The 21,773-nt window shown below is 49.2% G+C and overlaps 1 long non-coding RNA gene across 1 annotated transcript; it reads left to right on the top strand.

The window, feature by feature from the left end:
- The first annotated feature begins 1,453 nt into the window (after positions 1-1,453).
- LOC113615082 (uncharacterized) lies at positions 1,454-16,764 on the top strand. The gene is made up of 3 exons (XR_003430902.1): positions 1,454-1,520; positions 15,444-15,809; positions 16,212-16,764. It is a non-coding gene; the product is annotated as an uncharacterized LOC113615082 (long non-coding RNA).
- Positions 16,765-21,773: the final 5,009 nt, after the last annotated feature.

Genomic DNA, 21,773 nt, shown 5'->3' with positions numbered 1-21,773 from the left:
TACCTCTGGGGGAAACAGTGGCTGTTTTCTGAGCCAGATCTCTAGATTTGGGTTTATGTGGAATCCTTTCATGGGCTTTCATAAGTGTAGGCAGTAAAATGTCTTAAAATAGGGCACAGGAACTTGTCTGACTGTGTCCTGTCACTGCTGTCTTTCCAAGTGCTGTTACTAGAACAGTTTTCATGGTGCTTTGTGTTTGTCTCTAACAGACATGCCAAGGCTTTAAGATAAAGGTAAGATGATAATGATTGACATTATTCTGCTTTATTTGGGTAAAAAAGAAAGAAGTTGGGGGGTCAGAACACTGCAGCCCAATTAATACCTGCCTGTTTTATCACACTGTTCCCCATTAGCTTGTGCCAGTCTTCTTCTTCTCAGGGATAAAGAGCCCAAATGTCACTGTGACCAAAAACTCTGTTACTTTCTCTCCTTGTTGGAGAGGTGACAGTGGGGTCTGGGTGTTTTTCCAGGAGCCTGAGGGCGGCTCTGTGGGAGAGGTCCTACCGCCCATCTCAAGAGGCAAGCCCCCATCCACTGTCCCCGGGGCCTGTCACTACATTCTCCTCTGACCTGAATTTCCAGCAGCCTTGGGGGTTATTCCCATGTTGTTCTCACTCCTGTGTCACCACCTCAATGGTAGAGAATCTTGATTTTTAGATCAATAAAGTGTCTTAACATGTTTTTAGTTCCTATGAAAAATGCTACCTGGTCATTGTGAAAAAGAAGAGATAACTACTTACAATTAAAAAAGCAGTCTCCCAGTCCTCATTTTTATATGTAGAAGTTTTGTTGATATACGACAAGTGATGCTTGAATTGTCTCAACACTTCCGCTAAGAGTCCCTCCAAAACAAACTTTGAAATGTAAACACTGGGTAGAGCTCAGGACTTTCCTCTGGATCAGATCACTTCTGCCTCCCCCGTGGGACTGTTGAGTACTTGGATTCAGACGCAGCAGAGCCCTAGGCCTCCCCCCCAGCATCAGGTGTGTCCCTCTGGTCAAAGAAGCACCTCATTACTGACCTGAGCCAATCACCATCCAGCCGGGCCCTCTCCGGGTCCTGCCGTGGTCTCAGGCTGCACCTGGGACTCTGCCTTCCACTCTGTTTATGCTCAGGGAGCCCCTGGTCTGAGGGAGGCTGCCGAGGGAGAAGGACCCAGGCTCTGCTGCTGGGACCCCCCTCTGGGGGCGAGGGACTCACTCCCTAATCTCTCTCCACCTGCAGTAACATCGTTTTTAGAGACTTCAGGTTCTTTGGTCTATGGATTGAGACTATTTCGCCTATATCGTATGCAGCAAAGGGGGACCTTACACAAGTGGCAAAGGTAGGATGGGTGTGCTAGCCCCTTAAATACCTGTTAGTGTTTCTGCACTTGTGACTCCATCTTCAAACGACTGAAAACCTCCGCCCCTCCTTCAGGACTTAGAATAGAGCCCAGCAGGAGATACAGAGTCTGATCTTGAGGGAATGGCTTCTTGCAGAGCTGGGCTCAGCCTGCAGCCCTGCTCTTGGAGTGACTGTGAGTATTACCATGTCGCCTGTGTTCCCTGCCTTGATCGTGAGTCCATAAATGTCATTGGTGTTAACATGACGAATCTCCAATTTCCCGTCAGCGGCCTGTCCCCGACCCCAGGGTCTGCTGTTCTGTTCCCTGCTAACTCCCTACCACATCCACCCTGTGTACCCTTCCCCTTTCTGGGCCCTCACTCTCCTCCTTGAGCCTCTAATTCATTCTGGTGGAGCTGGTCAGGGGTAGCCTCACATCGACCATGGAAGCCCTGCTCTTGCCCACATCCATGCCCAGCCTCTCCACCTGGCCTGCTTTTCTGGTTGTCGTCATGGAGATGGTCTATCAGGGGATCCAGTGCTGCTTTTGCAGTCCAGCCTCACCTCCAGGGACCAACCCTCAGGTCATCAGAGGGCCGAGTGGGATGCACTGCACTCTGTATAATTTGGGGCAGGGGAGATGGGGTGCTTGGATGGGCTTCTCTTCCACGTTCCTGAACTTGACAATTCGGCCAAGGGCTGGTTCACCCTGAGTGCACAGCACCTCTAGGGGTCACTGTGGCCTAATGCCACACCGCTGGGACCTCGCCCCAGCACAGAGCCTCAGTAGGCAGGCTCCAGGCTCTCAGGCTGGATGGGACAGGAGGGGTCATCTCTTCCAGTGCGCCTCATGTTTGGCTCACATCAGAGAAGCCTAGAGAGTTTAATTTTTCCCCCCAATTTTATTTTGAATAATTTCAAGCTTTCAGAAAAGTTGAAAGTGCAACGAATGCCCTCTCCCTCCATACTGTGTTTCATTTGCGTTCTTGTCTTGAACCATTTAAAAGTAACTTATTGTCTAAAAAAAATGTAAGTTGTAGACACAGCACTTCACTTTTCTTTTTTCTGTTTGTTTTTTTTTTTTTTTCTTTTTGGCTGCGTTGGGTCTTTGTTGCTGCACGTGGGCTTTCTCTAGTTGCGGCAAGTGGGGGCTACTATTCATTGTGGTGCGCAGGCTTCTCATTGCGGTGGCTTCTCTTGTTGCGGAGCACGGGCTCTAGAGCGCAGGCTCAGTAGCTGTGGCGCATGGGCTTAGCTGCTCCACGGCATGTGGGACCTTCCCGGACCAGGGCTCGAACCCGTGTTCCCTGCATCGGCAGGCAGATTCTTAACCACTGCACCACCAGGGAAGTCCTTTGCTGTTTTTTTACTTTATTTTTTTAAATTGAAGTATAGTTGACTTACAAAGTTAATTTCTGCTGTAAGCAAAGTGATTCAGTTACACATTCTTTTTTAAATTATTCCTTTCCATTATGGTTTACCATAGGATATTGAATACAGTTCTCTGTGCTATACAGTAAGACCTTGTTATTTATCATCCTATATATAATAGCTTACACCTGCTAACCCCAACCTCCCACTCCATCCCTCCCCCAGCCCCCTCCCCCTTGGCAACCACAAGTCTGTTCTCTATGTCTGTGAGTCTGTTTCGTAGGTAGGTTCATTTGTATCATATTTTAGATTCCACATATAAGTGATATCATGTGATGTTTGTCTTTGTCTGTCTTACTTCACTTACTGTGATCATCTCTACGTCCATCCGTGTTGCTGCAAATGGCATTATTTCATTCTTTTTTATGGCTGAGTAATATTTCATTGTCTATATGTACCACATCTTCTTTATCCATTCACCTGTCGATGGACATTTAGGTTGCTTCCATGTCTTGGCTATTGTGAATAGTGCACAGCACTTCACTTTTTCATACTTCAGCCTGAATTACCTAAGAAAAAAGACATTCCCCTATTTCCAAAGTAACTATTATCACATCTAAGAAAATTATCAAGCATTCGATATCGTCTAATAAACAATCTCAATTAGAATTTGCCTGCATGTTCCCCAAATGTTTTTTATACTTTTTTGAAACATCCAGGCTTCAATCAAGGTTCCTATATTATATTTTGTTAATTATGTCTAGTCTCTCAATCTAGAATAGTCTGCCTGGTGAGCTTCAAAAGAATAGTAGATTCTCCAACCCCACACTTGAAGATTTTGATTCAGTAGATCCGATGTGAAGCTGGAATCTGTATTTTCTAAACAAGCAACACTGGCAATCCTGAGGAGCAACCAGGATTTGGAACCGGACCATATGCCCTTCTTTGCTCCCACCCTCCCCCAAGGCACACATTCCTTAGACAGAAGTCTTCTGGCAAGCAGGTGGTCTTTGAGTTTGACCTTGTGACTATCAAGGGAAAACTTTCTCCTATCCCATTAGGCCCCCAGGTGCCCAATTTTCTTTATAGAAGAGCTGCATAACATTCAGCTGAAACCTTCCCCTGTAACTCCTGCTCATCAATGACAGGCCCTAACCGCCTTTCCAGGCTACACAGAACTGGCTGGCACCTACTTTCACCTGATAGCCCTTTAGAGATAAGGTGCTCCTAATGACATCAGGGCATCTCACTTCATGCCCAGGCATTCATGGATTTCAGACCCTTCACCATGATTTCACATGTCTTCCTGGTGTGGCGACCACGTCTGGACAAAGCATTCAGGGTGAGGTGATAGCAGTGCTGAATCGAGGTGGGGGATTGACACCCCACTTTTCTCACTATACCACTGGTTCACGTGGGACTCGCTCCAACTAACGGCTTCGGGTCTTTTCCACATGATCTACTGTCAAATCACTTTCTCATCATGTGCTCACGTAGTCAATTTCTGGAACACAAATATGGCATTTTATGTATGCCCAACTATTAAGATTCCACTTGATTATAATTCCTACCCATCTTCAGGCGAGTTCACATTCTCGATGATCCTGATTTGGCCATCTGACATGTTAGCTATGCCTCCCAGCTTTGAGATTGCAGATTGGAAAAACAAGCCTTCAATGTGTCCGTTAAAAACATTGAAGGAGACAAGAGCCAAGGAAGGTCCCTTTGGTAAAAAATTCATTTTACATGGCAACCTGCTTCACATACCCATGCAGCAAGTTTCATGTGATAATAATGGGCTCTGATATTTTCAGAACTTACATTCAATTCTCTTCTATGTCTTAAAAAAAAAAAACACTAAATTGATTGTACAATGCAGAAATAGGTCTCCATGAAAATTTGCCTGTGAGTCACTCTGGGACAGGGAGATTGCCCACTGCACCTCTGGTTGCACACAGCACGGCTGGGCCAGCGCTTTGGACACCTGTGCTATGCAGGGAGACTGCCCAGCCCATCTTCCCACTTACACATGTAATGTTTGCCCTCCACCCCGCAAGGCTGTTGCCGTTACTTTACTTTGCTTTGTAGTTCAGTCATTCATCATTTACTTGTCTTTGCCCTCCAAGGCCTGCTAACTTCCTGGAGGCAGGCAGATTGCAGAGTTGACTCCTTTCTGCGGCCTCCAGAGGGTTCTGTAAACAGCACGTGCCCAAGACGTGTTATGGAGTTACCAGCAAGTCGGAAATGTTGAGCTTATCCTGCTTGAGTGTCACTGCGCTCATGGTCCCTGTGAGGGAACCCAGGAAGGCTGAGGACTAGGGCCTGGCTGGGGGGGCCAGTCCCCCTGCAGGGAACACAGAGACTGGCCTCTGAGATGATGGCTTCTCAGAGGAGGGAGGAAGGCATGTGCATTGTTCTGGCTGTGAGCTTGTGGGCAGGCGCTGCGTGGAGCAGGGCCCTGTGCTGGGATGACTCCCAGCGGCGTGCTGAGCACTACTTCCAGCCGGCTGGAGTTCCCCGGGCGCTTTCCCCACTCACTTTTCATCAGGATCCACAGGGTCTGGTCCTGAGGCCGCCCGTCCCAGTGGGAAGATGGGAGCACGGAGGTGCCCGTCAGAGTGTGCTGAGCAGGGCTTTTGTGTGTTTGGCCCAGAGAGAAGCGGAGTTAAATTTAGGTCTTCCAGCTGTGTGCAGGTGTGGAACCCTGCCCTCTCCCCTGCCCCCAGCCAGGATCTTGGAATTATTTCTCTCCTCTGCCTCCCCCAGCCCCAGTTCCTCGACAGGCACAGGATGAACCGTCATGCCTCTGGTGATGCCAGGGCTCATTTCTGCCCAAATGTCTTCTAAGTCTGGGGACAGTGGCAGACAGTGGCCTTGAATTTGCCGGGCCTCCCCAGGAGCTCCGAGGCCTTGGCACATCTGGGGCCCAACTGGCTCTTTCTTAGCCCACTAGGCAGGACACATATTTTAGTTCCCTCCACCTCCCATGATGGGCCCCTGACTTCTCCCCCGGCCTCCTGATTTCTGTGCTGTGTGCCCCCTCTCGCCTCTCTGCCCCGCACTGCCCCACACTGCAGAGGGAGCCTTCAACCTCTCGCTGTCATTGCCATTCAGACACGGGCAGAGACCTTGGATCTTCTCCAAGGTCACTGGAGTCCAGGACAGTGTGACGTGTCTATGTCCTCTTTCCCCATATGAGGCTGAAACTTGAATAGACTGGGATTCCTCAGGGGTAAGTGTGCTGCGACGTCTCCTTCACTGTGGCCCTGGGACCCTTCCTCCGGGCTCCCTGGCTGAGGCTCGGAGCCTTACAAGCTCTGGTCTAGGGTCAGAGCCTAGCTCTGCTCCTCTGCATACTTGCAATATGATTTCAGGTAAGTGGCACCCCCTTACGCCTAGTCCCCTGTGTGCAACGTGAGATTGGGCCGGACACTCTCCAGGGTCCCTCTGTGTTCGGTGTTCTGACTGCCCAGGGCAGAGCACTCCTTCTCATAATGCAGCCTGCAGGGGTGCTTTGCAGGGAGATATGCAGGGGCAGCCTGGAGGTGCGGGGGGTAGTGGGCTGAGGGGCCTCAGAGGAGGTGTGAATGAGGGAGAGGCAGAGCAGGCCGGTGTGGACAGCCCTGTCCCAGTCCTATCTCCCGTCCGCGACACCCTCTCCACACCCCAGCCCCGATAAGCGGGTGTGAGCCACGGCCGCCTTGTGACAGGTCCTTCAGTGGGGAGGGGATGGCGGGGGTCCAGGTCTCTGCTGAATCCGGACGTCAGCGCCTTCCTCCCCCACCCCCTTTTCCCTGCTGGGCTGGACAGGCCCAAGCAGCCCCATCCTCCCTGACACTCGGCCAGCGAGGTTCAGCCTCCTCAGGGGTGCAGGGAGCAGAACTCCCTCAGTCCTTTCTGGCAAAGAGCCGAGGAGGACAGCCACCCCTGCCAAGCTGCTCCTGCAGTGACCGTGGGGCTGGGGCCTAGATGGTCCTCTCATCTCCTGCCCTCACCCAGTCTCCTCCAGTCTCTGTGGCCATCAGCTTTCAGTCATCCCCCCTCAACTCTGACTTTGGGGCCACTGTTTCATCGGGGCCCACCTTCTTTCCTCCAAGGCCCCAGCCAGTGTTCACCACCAGCAGGCCAAGGCCAGAAACCCCTAATTTCTGGGTTTGTGGGCCTAGGGGTCTGAGAAGAAGAGAAACTGAGCTTGGAGCTCTCAGGAAGGGGAAGGGAAAGGCAAACAGGCTGGGCTAGAGGCTGCAGGACACCCCCGGGAAGGAGGGTCTTTGCCCCCAGGCCTAAGGCACTCAACTCGGAGCTTCCTTCTGCTTTCTCAGAGGCTCGCTAACGTGTTCAGAGCTGAAGATTGCTTTGATTCTCAGTCTGCCACCATTGTGCATCGGGCAGCCCATCCATGTGCATTTGGGTGTAAAGATGTGCGTGTCCTCTGTGTATGTTCCCATCCCCGGGTTCCGTTCTCAGCCGCTGCACAGCTCATGAGGCATCAAGGCCCACTGGCTAAGAGCACAGACTCTGCAGCCAGGCAGGTTGACCTGGGGTCAGATCTCAGCTCTGCCATCTTAACTGCTCTGTGCCTCAGTTCCCCCATCTGCAAAAGGAAGATGACAACGTGGACGATAGTACCACATTCCTTGTAGGACTCTTGCAAGTATCAAATGAGTTACTACATGTAAAGTATTTGAACAGCACCTGCCACGGAGTAAGAACCATGGAGTTGTTGGCCATTATTATTATTTGTGTAAATTTTACTTTAATGTGATTTCACATACATCCTTTATGCAGAGTCACCAATTATTTATATTTTGCTCATTAATTTTATAATTGTCTCTCTACATATATGTATGTATAATATACTGTATATTCTATATTGTATATATACTATACATAGTATATACACATACAGATTTTTTTCTCTGAATCACTTGAGAGTAAGTTGAAGACATCATGCCTTTTTACCCCTAAATACTTGAGAGTGTATTGGTGAGGACAAGGATATTCTTTTACAAAATCACAATGCAGTTAACAAAATCAGAAAATTTGTTATCTAATCCACAGGCCATATTCAAATTTCATCCGTTGTCTCAATCATGTCTTCTTTCTATTTATTTATTTTTCCTGGTCCAGGGCCACCTGTTGCATTTAGTTGTCATGTCCCTTTAGTCTCCTTTAATCTGGAAGAATTCCTTGGCCTTTCCTTGTGTCTCTTGAACTTGACAGTTTTGAAGAGTTTAGGCCAGTTATTTTGTAGAATGACGTTGCTCAAGTTCTGTTGCTGTTTCCTCATGATTTGTTTCAGGTTATGCATTTTTGGTAAGATTACCACAAAGGGGATGTTGTATCTCTCTCGGAGTATCACTGGGGGAGGCACGCAATATCCATTTTCCCATTTGGTAGCGATGTTGTCCCTGATCACTTGGTTTAGGACGTGTGTGCCAAATTCCCCCGCAGTTAAATTAAGTAAATTAAAGAGCAGCTGTGGGAAGATACTTTGAGACTATGTTCCTCATCAAACTTTTATCCTAATTTTCATCCACTGATGATTTGCTACTCCCTCCCTCCTTCTAAACTTACTAACTGGACCATTCAAACTGGCTCCCATGTCATTTGACATGTATATACCAGTCTAAGCACTCTCTTACTTTCTAGGATGGTCCGGGGCTCATTTTGTATTTTTTCTCTGCTCTAGCAATGAATCGGCCATTTCACCAAGGAGTCCGATTTCCTGTGAATGGAGAATGGTATTTAGAAACCAAGACTTGGGGCTGCATGTGCTCATTGATACTGGTGTATTATTGTTCCTCCTTGACCATTTTATCATCTGTTCACTTGTATGCGAAGGTTGGGGCAGCACCAATGAAACTGCAGCTTGGAGACGGGAGGGGCAAAGGAGCAAGGTGACCTGCATAGAGTCCCCTCTCCTCTCTGGCTCTCTGAGTCCTCCCCACCTTCTCTTTCCTTCTTTCCCTCTTCATCATGACCTCATGTCCCCCTTCTTGGTCAGAATTCCTCTGGAGATTCCAGCTGTGGGAACCTCTGAAACCATTTCCCCAGCTACGTGTGTGATATCAGAGACAGACAACTATGTAACCTTTGTGTGTGAACAGTCAAAGGCAAAGATAATTTACAAGAAAGTTTTTGCTTAGAACAATCTGGTGACAGGGTGATTGGGGAAGACACATTTGGAAGATTTCCACATGGAAATGTTCCTTTTTCCAGCATGAAAAGCACACAGACCCAAACCTGTGCTGAGGTTAAGGCTGGGGTGCCGCTGGAGGTCTGCTCTCCAAATAAGCCTCTGCAAAGCTCAGGGGACCCGCAGGAATGGTTACATGCCTAGTGCAGCCCACTTGCCATGTCCACAGGTAGCAGGTACAGGTGTGGCTTAAGAAGAAACTGCCTGGAGTCCGGGGAAGGCCACTTGGCTGGCTTTGTTAGTTATTCAAATGTAGCGTGAGTACATATCCGTGGTCCCCCACTTGGGAGTTAGTTAACTGTTTTGAGACTATATTCAAGGCTTCCTCTCTCTGAGATCTGGGGTATGGAAAGCTGGCCTCTGGAGGAAGTGCATCAATTTACAGAAGGACCCAGAGCCTCTGGGATGGAGGAAACAGTATCCAGCTGCTACATCCTGAGATGAGAAGGGGAGGAGGTGTATTGTGTGGGAGTGGCGTGACCACAATAAAGGCCTTGGACCGGGGGCTTCTGAAATGAAATCATCTTGGGGAAGCAGAGGTCAGGGGTAGTGACAGGATCCCAGCAAGGGCTCCCCTGTGTTTCATGGGGGAACGCTGCCTTCAGCGTGGAGTCAGGCTACTGCTGGGAGGTGCTGAGCTGCACTTGTGCTCTCGACTGGAGACTGTGGTTATTTATCCACAGGAGTGTCACCTAGAGATGAATCAAAGTGGGGTTCCCTCCCTGGGCTCCCCGTGACTTTGAGGAACCGCCTTCTGATAGCCTGGGCTGGATCCTGTGAGGTGTCCAAGTGTCCTCAACAGTGACATGGCAGTGCCGTCAGACCTCAACCCCAATTTTGTTTTGTAAACAATTCAAGCAGAAGGTGAGGTTCCCTCAAGAGAGGGACTGGATGTGTCATGTAAATTCTTGATAGGTTGATAGAAAACATTAAAAGCTGATTGAGAGTATTCCCTGCCAGTCCAGTGGTTAGGACTCTGAAGCTCTCACTGCTGAGGGCCCAGGTTTGATTCCTGGTTGGGGAACTAAGATCCCCCAAGCCACACAGCCAAGAAAAAAAAGCTGACTGAGGCCGCCTTTGTGCTCTATGCTCAGGGGGCAGTTCATATAGCTACATTCACAACGACCAGAGAAGCAGTGTTTTCCTATCAGCAGCGACATAGTACAATGCTTCAGGCGGGTACAGGAACTTGCTATCTTGTGGAGCTTCTGCTGTCTGTGGTAGACATAGGAGGTTCTTTTCCATTATGGGTTATTACCGGATATTTTCCATTATGGGTTATTAACAGATATTGAACATAGTTCCCTGTGCTATACAGTAAGTCCTTGTTGTTTATCTATTTTATATGTAGTAGTGTGTATCTGTTAATCCCAGACACCTAATTTATCTCCTCCCCTTCCCCTTTGGTAACAGTAAGTTTGCTTTTTTTTATGTCTGTGAGTCTGTCTCTGTTTTGTAAGTAAGTTCATTTGTGTCATTTTTTAGATGCCACGTATAAGTGATATCATATATTTGCCTTTCTCTTTCTGACTTACTTCACTTAGTGTGATCATCTCTAGGTCCATCCATGTTGCTGCAAAAGGCCTTATTTCATTCTTTTTTATGGCTGAGTAGTATTCCATTGTCTCTGTGTACCTCATCTTCTTTATCCATTCCTCTGTCAATGGACACTTAGGTTGCTTCCATGTCTTGGCTATTGTAAATAGTGCTACAGTGAACTTTGGGGTGCATGTATCTTTTTGAAATATGGTTCTCTCTGGATATATGCCCAGGAATGGGATTGCTGGATCATATGGTAGCTCTATTTTTAATTTTTAAAGGAACCTCCATACTGTTCTCCACAGTGGAGAATTAATTCTTAAATAGAATAGGCCCCCAGTGAATCATCCACCCTGCTTGCCAAGTACTCTTTGGGGCAGATGTCAGAGGCCTGAGGGCCAGCCCAGGAGGTGGCCTGAGGAGGCCGACAGCCTCTTGTGGCACCTTCCTTGTTGTCCTAGTCGGAGACCAGAGGCACCTCCTCACCCATTTTTGGGCACTCTGTTCTCCAATTTTGCATCCCAAATTGCTCCCAAATTTCTCACCCTCCACCGTCATCTCTCCCTACAGAGACCACCTGACCTGTTTCCCCTCATCCATTCTTATGCCCCACAGATCTTTCCCTCAGAGCAAGAGGTAGGATCTTTCTAAAGTACAAACCCAGCTGGCAACCTTGCCCCTCCCTGCAAATAATAGAAAGCATGTACAACAAGGCACCTCTTTGTGTGCCGCTGGATCACGTCCACACTCTGCTCCTGGCTCGTCCTTACTCCCAAGCCAGCCACGTGGGCCATCTTTCCCTTCTGGACGTGGACCCTTCTGGCCACGACTCTTCCACCTCAGGACCTTCACACCTGCCCTTCCTGGTCTCTGCCTGGAAACACCCACCTCAGTCGACAAAAATGCCATGTCTTCATCAGAGGTCTTCCCTGATGTTTGTACTCATTGTACTTTGTCCCACCCCACCCCCTCACTGTTTTGTAATTATAAAGAGCTCTGGTTTGTGGATTTTGAGGTTAATGTCCATCTCCCCAGCATGACTGAGTTCCATGAGGGCGGGGGTCTTGTCTGTTTGTGCTCATTATGGTGCTCTCCAGAATCTGGGAGATGTTCAGCACATATTTGCTAAAGGAAGAATGGACAGATGCCTCAGTTTCCCCAGCTGGTCCCGTGTGTAGGCTGACATCACTTAGCAGGAGTGAGTGAGTGAGGAAAGGGACTCCTTTGGCTCCAGGGCCTCCTGTCCCTCGCACCTGGGGAGTTTCGTTGCCATCAGGCTCGCAGGCCAGGCTGTGGCCCCACTGCTCCATTTTTATTTATCCTGCAAACACCAGAGTCTCTACAGTAGGAGGAGGGTGGTCACGCAGCAGCTGGGGCTGGCGGGAAGCAGACACATGGGGCCAGGTGGTCTTCAGCCGGGGCATAGGAGCAGAGAAATTGGCACGAGGGGCTCTGCAGCTGGGGCCTGGCAGCAGGTGGGTGGCGAGGGTGGCACTGAGTTGGTGACTTGCCTTGGGGAGAGAAGGGCACTGTGGCCAAGGTGCCAAGAGAGTCTGGGCTGATGGCTAGGAGGGCTGGGCGGGCTGCCCATAATCGAGGAGGTGACAGTGGGCGTAAAGAGCCCACTTAGTGTAAGCGAAATGGAGGACTGGGGGTAGGAAGTCCAGAGCTTCAGCACCCCGAGCCAGCCGTGCCCCTGGCCTCTGGTCTTCCTCACGCCTCCTGTACTCCAGCCCCTCACTGCCTCCTAGTCTCCATGCTCTGGGCTTCTAGAACCCCCAGGCCCCCAGCCCCTGTGACGCCGTCCGCTCTCCCAACCTCCCTGTCCCTCAGCTCCCCAGTCGCCACCTCTGGCCTGTCCTGCCAGCGGCCTGGGCCCTGCTGGTCAGCCCCCTTCTCTCACCTCCTTCCACTCCCTGTGGCGCCCTGGCACCAGCCCCAGGTCTGTGTGGACTGATTTCCCAACACTCTTGTCCTCCCTGCCCCACACCCCCAGGGAGGGGCCCTCTTGGGGATCCAGCCCCCCAGAGGTCAGGTGGGGGGAGGGTGTGGCTGACGGAGGGCCTGGTCCCCCACCCCCCGACTCTGAGCTGTGGAGCTGAGCTAGGGAGAGGGTGGTGTGGGGAGAGGGAAGGGCATGCGGGGCCCTGCGGGGCAGGGGATGGGGTCCCAGAAAGGCCACACTACCTTCCCAGCTTCCTTGGTCTTGCCTGGCACCATCTGCCCTTCCCAGCTCTTCCTCAGTCTCCACTGTCCCCCCCTGGTCCTTCCAGCTTCTCACGGTCCCTCTCATTGGTGACTGAGGAGCTGGGGCCTAGGCCATTCTGCGTGTCAGGAAGGACGGGCTGCAGGGAGCTTTCTGCTGCATTGTGTGTGTAACTAGTGTCCCGGGGGGTGGGTGGCTATCGGGGGTGCCCCTGGGTGGAGGAAGGGACCTGTGAGGGGTGTGTTAGTAAACAGAGAGCAGTTCAGGAAATCAGTGAATGTTACTGTGGAAGGGGTTTAGAGATTGTCCCTAACCATTTACAGATGAAAACACAGGGCTCTGGAAGAGGGAAATTGGATTGGCATGAACAAGTCACATGGGGGCTGGTAATCATGCTCATCATTATCATGCTGGATATTTATTAAGTGCTACTGTGTACTAGGGATTATTGTAAATTCTTTATGTGTCTTAGTTTACACAATCCTCACACTACCTTAGGAGGTAAGTATTGTCATGCCTATTTTACAGATGAGAAAATGGAGACTAGAACAGTGAGGTCAGTTTCTCCACATGGTGCAGCAAGCCCATGCAGAGTGGTGGAATGTTGTCACACTACACAGGGAGTTTTGCTCCTTCAAATGGTGACATATATATATGTCACATATATATATATAAAGTCTGTCTTTAGAGCTCCTTAAAAACAATAGCAGACGTTTCACCAAAGAGGATATAGGAATGGCCAGGAAGCACATGAACAGATGCTCAACATCATTAGTCATCAGGGAAATGCAAATTAAAATTATAGGATACACCCACCCAACTGGCTAAAATTAAAGGAAAAAAAAAGACTGACAATTCCAAATGTTGGCATGGATACGGAGCAACTGGAACTCTCATTGCTGGTAGGAATGGACGATGAACAACCACTTTGGAAAACATCTGACAACTTCTTATAGAGTTAAACATACACTAATCAGATGAAACTGATTAGTTGTCCCCTGAAACTCAATTTCTAGGCATTTACCCAAGAGATAAAAACATATGACCATACAAACACCAGTACACAATGTTGATAGCAGCAGCCTTATACCTGATGGTGAAAAATTGTAAACAACCCAAATGTCTATCAACTACTGAATGCAAAACCAACCATGGTACATCCATATAATGGAATACCTCTCAGCAATGAAAAGGAACAAACCAACACAGGCAGCAACATGGATGAGGCTCAAATGCATTATGCTGAATGACAGCAGCCAGACACAAAGGTTACGTGCGATATTATTCCATTATATGAATTCTCCAGAAAAAGTAGATCTATAGGAACAGAAAACAGCTCAGTGGTTGCCAGGGGCTGGGGTGGAGGAAGGGGTTCACTATAAAGGAGCATGAGGACGTGATGGAAATATCTGATATCTTGATTTTGGTGGTGATTATACTGCTTATACATTTGTCAAAACTAACCACACTGTGCATTTTAAAAGGGTGAATTTTGGGACTTCCCTCATGGTCCAGTGGCTAAGACTCCATGCTCCCAATGCAAGGGGCCCAGGTTTGATCCCTGGTCAGGGAACTAGATCCCACATGCTGCAACTAAGAGTTCATATGCTGCAACTAAGACTTCGCATGCTGCAGCTAAGAGTTCACATCCCCCTGATTTAAGTATAGAAACAGTGGGCTGGAGAGGATAGAAAGTACGATGGTCATTGTTGCCTCATTGCAAAAGTGACATCAGAGGAAAGAGGGGAGCCATGCACTCTCTGGGAGAAGACTGTGACAGAGAGGGAACAGCCACTGCTGAAGCCCTCAGGTGAGGCGTGCACGGCCTAGGCAGGAGCCAGCAAGGACCTGGTGTGGCTGAAGTGGAGTAAGAGCCGGGGTTGTAGACGGGCTCAGACAGGCCCTGGGGAGCGGGGTGCATTGGGGGGCTGCAGAGGGCTCAGGCTGTTCTCTGAGTGTGATGGGGGCCACTCGGGGGTTCTGTGCAACTTGCCTTTTTTTTTTTTTTTTGCGGCACGCTGGCCTCTCACTGTTGTGGCCTCTCCTGTTGCGGAGCACAGGCTCCGGATGCGCAGGCTCAGCGGCCATGGCTCACGGGCCCAGCTGCTCCGCGGCATGTGGGATCCTCCCGGACCAGGGCACGAACCTGTGTCCGCTGCATTGGCAGGCAGACTCTCTACCACTGCGCCACCAGGGAAGCCCCAACTTGCCTTTTAATAGACGCCACTGGCTGCTGTGTTGAGAACGGTCTGGGCCAAGGACCAACCAGGAGGACTTTGTAAGAATCCAGGCAAGAGGCGGTGGTGGCTCAGACCAGCATGGCGACGGTGGTGTTGAGGAGTGGTCTGACTTGGGATATATTTTGAAGGCAGAGCCGGCAGGATTTCCTGCTGGATTGGATGTGGGGTGTGTGAGAGAGAGGAGGTAGGGATGATGCGAGGGTTTTTGGCCTGAGCAGCTGGAGCTCCAGCTGAAAACCCCATGGGGGCTGCTGACCGGTGTTACCTGTCGCCTGGGGCCTGTGGCTGAAGTCAAGACAGATACAGGGGAGGGCTCAGCCCTGCTCCTGGCTCTGGGGCTCAGGGGATGGGCTGCCTGTACTGGTTATTCCATTACCCTTTATTTATTGGCCTTATTGGCTTTTGTCATTTCCTCGTTGTCTCCTGTCTGGAGAGAAGACTATAAATGTGATGGATTGATACAGGATACAGGAGGCCCAATTATCTCTGTTGAGCCGGCCTCTCCTCTTGGTCAAGCCCTCCCCGTTCTTCGTCTTTGCAGCATCTCCCATTGCCTTGAAGGCAGAAGCAGCCTGGTCCCTGGCTGTCCAGGAAGAGGGAGTGCAGCCCAAGAGGGTGAGTGGCAGACAGACGGTCCCCAGGAGACACGGCTCCAAGAGCAAAGACAGGAGGCAAGCTCAGCCCCACAGAGGCCGGGCCGGAGGACAGCGGGGTGGGAGGGCAGGACGTACCGCCGCCGGTCAGCCCACATCCGGGGAGGGGGCTCTGCTTCGACTTGCACGCCTTTCTGGAATCCGAGCTGGCGCCTCCCTCCACGAACGCCGGGGCGATGGGGCTTTTCTCTCCGGCAGCAGGTGCCTGGCAGCTGCCCGTGGATGCCAGCCCCGTGAACTGGCCTGGGCGGAAGTGCCTGTCGGAGTGGTGATTGTACGTGCTGGGCTTGGGCTTGGCCCTGGCCCGTCCCCGTCCCCTGCCCTTCAGGCTGACTTGGGACGCCCACAGGAGAGTGGCACCTTGCGTGGGGGCCCCCCGGGTCCCTCTGGGATCCCCCCAGGATCCCCTGAGACAGAGCTTGGCAGCTGCCAGCCTTTGAGTGTCATTTCTGAACCAAATCCCTCGGCCCCCACCTCAGGCCTGTCTGCCTGCCTCTGTTCCTGGGAATGTCCTGAGGCCCCTGGTCCAGGGTGGTTGGAACAGGAAGCCTGAGGTTCCTTCTGAGGATTTCAGGCATCTCCCTATGGTCACGCCCTGCTCGCTCTCCAACACGGATCCTGGTTGCTGTGCCTTGAGTGTGCATGTGTGTGAATCCGCACCTGCCTCTCCATGTAGGCGAGGATCTCATGTAGGTGGCGTCCTTCCAGAAGAACAGAATGGAAGGTGGGGCTGTGGATGAGAATAGGAGCCAGGGACCTAAGAGAACAGAAGGGCAGGAAGGACTCAAATGGAGGAGAGGATCCAGGTGAACCCAGTGGACGGTGAACAGCTGGGTTGAGGGGGTGTCTGTTGTGCCAGCATTCCAGGGCTGCTCTCTGTGCCAGGCACGGGGCGGGGGCCAGAGAGTGTGGTGCGAGCGGGCCGGCCTGGCCTTCCCCAGCCCTCAGGCAGCGCACAGGACGGTGAGCTGGAGGGGTGTGCAGGAGACACAGTCCTGCGGCTTCCCCAGCCCATCCGCGGTGGCCTTTGGCACCTCCTAGCTCTCGGCCGCTGCCCGCTCTGTCTCCGCCTGTAGGAGTGAGCGCCTGTGCTGTCTCCCTGCCCCTCCCAGCCGCCCGGCACTGAGTCTCGTGGCCGTCAAGGCTGAGGCGGAAGAGTGGCTGGCACGGGGCAGGGAGCAGCCAGGGCCCTGGCCCCAGGGTGAGAGCTGACGTCTGTCCGGGAGCATCTCTCTCCCTGCCAAGGGTTGAGATCCTGGGCTGCATGCCTTCCTTCTGACACAGGAGCCGGCATCCGTCCCTCGTGGAACCTGGACCTCAGCCTCACCCCAGAGTGGCCGGGTGACAGCTGGTGGTGTGGTGACCGCAAGGCCCACTCTTGCCTCCCTCCAGATGTACCTGACACCTCCCAGGCCAATATTTTATATTGGGAGTATAGTTGATTTACAATGTTGTGTTAGTTTATTGTCATTTTCAGGTGTACAGCAAAGTGATTCGGTTATACATATACATATATCCATTCTTTTCCAGATTCTTTTCCCATATAGGTTATTACAGAGTATTGAGTAGAGTTCCCTGTGCTATAAAGTAGTCCTAGTTGATTATCTATTTTATATATACTAGTGTGTATATGTCAATCCCAACCTCCTAATTTATTACCCCCACTACCTTTCCCATTTGGCAAACATAAGTTTGTTTTTTTTATGACTGAGTCTGTTTCTGTTTTGTAAATAAGTTCATTTGTATCAATTTTCAGGTTCCACATATAAGTGATATAATATTTGTCTTTCTCTGTCTGACTTACTTCACTTAGTACCATCATCTCTAGGTCCACCCATGTTGCTGCAAAAGGCCTTATTTCATTCTTTTTTATGGCTGAGTAATATTCCATTGTATATATACACCACATCGTCTTTATCCATTCCTGTCGATGGACATTTAGGTTGCTTCCATGTGTTAACTATTGTAAACAGTGCTGCTGTGAACACTGGGGTGCATGTATCTTTTTGAAATATGGTTTTCTCTGGATATATGCCCATGAGCGGGATTGCTGGATCATATGGTAATTCTATTTTTAAGTTTTTAAGGAAACTTCATACTGTTCTCCATAGTGGCTGTTACGAATTTACATTCCCACCAACAGTATATAGGGGTTCCCTTTTCTCCACACCCTCTCCAGCATTTATTCTTTTTAGACTTTGTAATGATGGCCATTCTGACTGGTGTGAGGTGATACTTCATTGTAGTTTTGATTTGCATTTCTCTAATAATTACCAACGTTGAGCACCTTTTCATGTGCGTTTTGGCTATCTGAATGTCTTCTTTGGAGAAATGTCTATTTAGATTTTCTGCCCTTTTTTTTTTTGCGGTACGTGGGTCTCTCACTGTTGTGGCCTCTCCTGTTGTGGAGCACAGGCTCCAGACGTGCACGCTCAGTGGCCACGGCTCATGGGCCTAGCCGCTCCGCGGCATGCGGGATCTTCCCGGACCGGGGCACGAACCCGTGTCCCCTGCATTGGCAGGCGGACTCTCAACCACTGCACCACCAGGGAAGTCCTTCTGCCCGTTTTTTGATTGGCTTTGTGTTTTTTTGATATTGAGCTGCATAAACTGTTTGTATATTTTGGAGATTAATCCCTTGTTGGTTGCATCATTCGCAAATATTTTCTCTCATTCTCTGGGTTGTCTTTTTGTTTTATTTATGGTTTCCTTTGCTGTGCAAAAGCTTTTGAGTTTAATTGGGTCCCATTTGCTTATTTTTGGTTTTATTTTCGTTATTCTTGGAGGTGGATCCAAAAAGATACTGCTGCAAGTTATGTCAATGAGTGTTCTGCCTATGTTTTCTTCTAAGAGTTTTATGATATCCAGTCTTACATTTAGGTACTTAATCCATTTTGAGTTTATTTTTGTGTATGATATTAGAGAATGTTCTAATTTTATTCTTTTACATGGAGCTGTCCAGTTTTCCCAGCACTTATTGAAGAGACTGTTTTTTCTCCATTGTATATTCCTCCTCCTTTGTCAAAGATTAATTAACCACAGGTGTGTGGGCTTATTTCTGGGCTTTCTGTCCTGTCCCATTGAGCTATATTTCTATTTTTGTGCCAGTATCATACTGTTTTGATTACTGTAGCTTTGTAGTATAGTTTGAAATCAGGGAGCCTGATCCCTCCAACTCTGTTTTTTCTTTTTCAAGATTGCTTTGGCAACCTTTTGTGTTTCCATACAAGTTTTAAGATATTTTGTTCTAGATCTGCAAAAAAAATGCCATTGGTAATTTGCTAGGAATTGCATTGAATCTGTAGATTGCCTTGGGTAGTGTAGTCATTTTGACAATATTTAGTTTTCCAATCCAAGGACATGGTATATCTTTCCAACTGTTTGTGTCACCTTTGATTTCTTTCATCAGTGTCTTACAGTTTTTGGAGTATGGGTCTTCTCCTCCTTAGGTAGGTTTATTCCTAGGTATTTTATTCTTTTTGATGTGATGGTAAATGGAATTGTTTCCTAATTTCTCTTTCTGATCTTTCATTCGTAGTGTATAGAAATGCAATAGATTTCTGTGTATTAATTTTGTATCTTGCAACTTTACTGAATTCATTGATGAGCTCTAGTAGTGTTCTGGTAGCATCTTTAGGATTTTCTATGTACAGTATCATGTCATCTGCAAACAGTAAGTTTTACTTCTCCTTTTGCAACTTGAATTCCTTTTCTTTTTCTTCTCTGATTGCTGTGTCTAGGACTTCCAAAACTACATTGAATAAAAGTGGCAAGAGTGGACATCCTTGTCTTGTTCCTTATCTTGGAGGAAATGCTTTCAGCTTTTCACTGTTGAGTATGATGTTAGCTGTGGGTTTGTCATATATGGTGTTTATTATGTTGAGGTAAGTTCCCTCTAGGCCCACTTTCTGGAGAGTTTTTATCATAAATGGGAGTTGAATTTTGTCAAAAGCATTTTCTGTATCTACTGAGATGATCATATGGTTTTTGTTCTTCAATTTGTTGATGTAGTGTATCACACTGATTGATTTGTGGATATTGAAAAATCCTCACATTACTGGGATAAATCCCACTTGATCATGGTGTATGATCCTTTTAATGTATTGTTGGATTGGTTTGCTAGTGTTTTGTAAAGGATTTTTGCAAGCAGCTGTGGGCTCAGGAAGACTGTAAGCAGCCTGTCTGCTGATGGGTGAGGCTGTATTCCCACCCTGTTGGTTGTTTGGTCTCAGCACTGGAGCCTGCAGGCTGTTGGGTGGGGCCAGATCTTGGTGACAAAATGGCAGCCTCTGGGAGAGCTCACACCAATGAATACTCCCAATACTTCCTCCACCAGTGTCCTTGTCCCCAAAGTGAGCCACAGCTACTCCTGCCTCCCCAGGAGACCCTCCGAGTCCATCAGGTAGGTCTGGCCCAGGCTTCTATGAAGTCACTGCTTTTTTCCTTGGGTCCCAGTGTGCATGAGAACTTGTGTACATTCTCCAAGAGTGGAGTGTCTGTTTCCCCTGGTTCTGTGGAGTTCCTGCAATCAAGCCCTGTTGGCCTTCTAAGCCAAATGCTCTGGGGGCCTGACATGGGGCTTAGAACTCTCACTCCTGTGTGAGAACCACTGAGATATAATTATTTTCCAGTTTGTGGGCCACCCACCCTGCGGGTATGGATTTCATTACATTGTGAATGCGCCTCTTCTACCATCCCGTTGTGGCTTCTTCTTTGTCTTTGGATGTAGAGTATCTTTTTGATAGTTCCAGTCTTTTTTGTCAATGGTTGTTCAGCAGCTAATTGTGATTTTGGTGCTTTCGTGCGAGATGGTGAGCTGAAGTCCTTCTACTCCGTTGTCTTGTCTCACACCCCTCTCCTCATGTTGTTTTCACTCTTTTTGCTGCAATTTCTAATACAAAATATATTTTCTTTCACCACCCAGTGTACATACAGGCACTCACCCAAGTTTTCCATGTATATCTGAAACAATAGCTTCACAAAACAACACTTATCCTAAGCACATAGCATCCACTGCTATTTTAAATTCTGATATCATTTTAAAAAAAGCTGGTCGTGGCCCACTACACTGGGACATGGCCTGCCCTTTGAAATGCCCTGGTCTGGCTGGGGAGACAATTAAACAAGTGTCACAGGAGGTTAAAGTGGACTGTCTCTGCCTGTTTTGACCAAGGGACCAATACCAAGGGTTTCAGGTTGCCAAACCATGTGTCTCTTGTATGCAGATGGCTTACAAGGGAAACGGAGCCAGACATGGGGACCCCATAGTCACATCAAGGATAGAAAAAGGGGTCCAAGGGAACTTGTTGTGAGTGGGTTTCTTGCAGAGAACTGTCATGAGTTGTTTCCAGGACGCTGTGGCTTTCTTCTTGAGGATGGCCTGTGTGTGGAGGGTGCCACCTTCTAACCCTGGCCTGCTGAGGGGGGCTTCCTGGGCCTTCTTGGAGAGCTTTGACATGGAGGACTGGGCCTCACTGGGCCTGAGAAAGCTCAAGTGGACCAGCCCTGGGACCTGGAGGGAGGGTTGCTCTGGTGGTGGCCTTGGAGCACACTGCTGCTGGGGCCTAGCTGCGGGCCAGTGTGGGTGGGGCAAGTGTGCTTAGTGCTTCCTGAGGACCAGAGGCTGCAGGCAGAGAGGGCCTATGTGAGCCTCCACAACAGGGCTACCGGGAAGGTCCAGGGGCTTGGCAGGAAGAGGCTGGGAGTAGACCCACAGGTGCCCACAGGCAAAGGAAGGGTCACGGGGCCCCTGTAAGAGTGCATTCCTAGGGCTGAGGAGACTACAGGGAGAAGGCCCAGTAGGGAGTCTCCAGAAGGCCAGAAGATGCCCATATGAGAGTCCCCTGTAGCCGTCCAGCCACCCTATCTCCGACTGTCGTAGGACTGGACACTGTCAGGATGAGGCTAAGATGGTATTTACAACAGAGTGGCTGAAGGCTGCTGTTTCACCCAAGACTGAGTGGAAAAGCCCCAGCATTGGCCTGGTTTTTACCCGGGGCCAGGGAAGATTGTCTCCACTGAATGAAGCTGAAAGGGACAGGAAGAGGCAAAAATAAAGGCTGGATATATAAAACTGAATCACTTTGCTGTATACCAGAAACTAACACAATATTGTAAATTTGTAAATCAACTATGCTTCAATTAAAAAAACAGAACAGGGTCCAGGCCAGGTCATGTAAGCCATTTATTGGTTTGTTTTAAAAATATGTATCTTATTTATGCACGAAGTTTGGTGAGA

This window comes from Aethalodelphis obliquidens, unplaced genomic scaffold (genome assembly GCF_003676395.1).
Source record: "Aethalodelphis obliquidens isolate GAN/ISIS:26980383/991018 unplaced genomic scaffold, ASM367639v1 scaffold112, whole genome shotgun sequence".
NCBI classification, from domain to species: Eukaryota; Metazoa; Chordata; class Mammalia; order Artiodactyla; family Delphinidae; genus Aethalodelphis; species Aethalodelphis obliquidens.
The sequence above is the reverse complement of the archived record's forward strand: the minus strand, read 5'-3'. Positions and strand labels throughout refer to the sequence as shown.